Below are 2077 nucleotides of genomic sequence, written 5' to 3'. Positions count from 1 at the left end.
TAAATTCTCACATTAGTAAATTTCCTATTCCTGTGTTTGTTTTCTTTTATAAAGAAGGGACCGCAGAAATCAACCCCTACGTTATTAAAAGACCGAGACTGCCGAAATCTGATAATAATCCAGTATGTTTTTCGAATAGCATACAGTGTATTTTGTGTACCTGTATGATAATTTTGTGTGTGATAATATTTGATTATCAAGTCAGTGACATGATTACTTCGAGGTAGAATTATAGGATAACGTTTTGAGAATGACACCATTGCTTTTCTAATTCGGCCACCGAATAATATTATTTTTTTCCATAAACGGATCTAAGCAAGTTAATCAATTTTTTTCTGGTAATTTTTTTGTTATTTAGAGCTTGAAATTCGTTATTGAAAACTGAACTCCACAATAATCGAATGATTGCGTTTTCTGCTTGTGGGAATTCGTTGACTTGTGAAGTCTAAATTCCCGACTCTTTTTCTTGAAACGTAAACAAAATGCAATTATTCGAACCAATTTTGTAAAGGAAGAATAATTTTCGAGAATGTTTAACAAATATTGTAAATGCAGATTAATGGTTAATAAATATGCAGCTTTACGTTGTTCGGGCTATTCTTTTAAACCGGGTATTCGAGACTCTAGCCACACACTTTTGTCGTGCGACAACCAACAAGGCTCGAAAAACCACTGTTTATTTTCTAAAAATTCATGTGGTAATTGTGCTCGCGATAACGCGTCTGCAGGATTGTCTTCGCTTCGAACGTGACGCCAATGCGCTACGTTAGTCCTTTTCTGTATATCTACTACCCGATTTGTTACAAAAGTTTTCAATAGATTAGTTTGAATATTTATCCAGTTAAGAGCAATGCTTGAATCTGACCAAAAATTTATTGAATTTAACTTTATGTCTATAGAATTCGTTACTTGATTGAATTACTGAGCAAGCAATTGCATTGCACACAATGCTAATATGAGGTATCGTTTGCGTTTTCAATGGTGCAACGCGAGACTTTGAGCACATTAGAAAAACTTTTGTATCCCCGTTTGAATTCGTCGAACGTTAATAAATGTAAGCTCCGTACCTGGTTTGAGAAGCCTCAGAAAATCCGTGAATCTCGACGCCATTCGCCTCAGGAATAATTCAAATCGATCTAATTGAATGCCGTTGATCGATTGAAGTTGTGTGCAAAAATTATTCTACGTATAACTTATGTGACAAGAAATCGACTAGTTCCAATCAATCCTGGCTTGCCAAATCTCCTGCATTAGTTTTTTTGCGAATAGAATTATAGGTTTGAAAAGTCCTATAGGATGGAAAATTTTCGGGATTTTGGAAAGAATGTTTCTTTTAGTGATTTTTTCGGAAAGGTCAATATTTTTAATGTTATAAATAAATGCATCGGTTTTCGTTTTCCAAAAAATACCTAGTGTTTTTTAAGAGGAATCTTGATCAAAATCAAAATTTACGTCAATATCTTGTTTTGCAATATCTTCGAGTATTTCCGAGTCGTTCTATGGACATTCAGATACTTCATGCATGCAGTTTTTAATATTTCGATCATTTGACGATATATTTCTCGTGCTTCTGATTTGTTATTAGTGCCAGTTAACACGTTGTCGACATACATGTCTGTTCTTAATATTTTCACTGCTAACGGAAATCGATCCTTTTCATCGGCGGATAGCTGATGTAAGCATCAAATAGCTAGATAAGGCGCGGCATTTACTTCGAACGTGACCGTATTTTAGGTATATTCTCGTATTTCGTTGTCGTTAAACCAAAGAATTTTTTGGTATTTTCTATCTCCCTCGCCAATTAAAAATTGTAGATACATTCTTTCTATGATGAGATAAATAAAACCCATCAAATTCGACATAGGGCGTCTCTAGAAGAGATATGTGATTTAATTTATTATATTAGTCCATTACCTTCGTAGAATCTAAATGCAATTTTGGGTTCCTTTTAAATTTGGATTTAAGTGACATTATTGCTCTCGTAGCTATTGGTCGCGAGTTGCCTGGCTTCTCGCAACTTTGTTTAAAAGGCAAGGCTACTACAAATCTCCCTTCTTCGTTTTAACGAAAGTGCTTT

This window comes from Belonocnema kinseyi, chromosome 4 (genome assembly GCF_010883055.1).
Source record: "Belonocnema kinseyi isolate 2016_QV_RU_SX_M_011 chromosome 4, B_treatae_v1, whole genome shotgun sequence".
In the NCBI taxonomy this organism is placed as follows: Eukaryota; Metazoa; Arthropoda; class Insecta; order Hymenoptera; family Cynipidae; genus Belonocnema; species Belonocnema kinseyi.
This window is presented reverse-complemented; position numbering follows the sequence as displayed.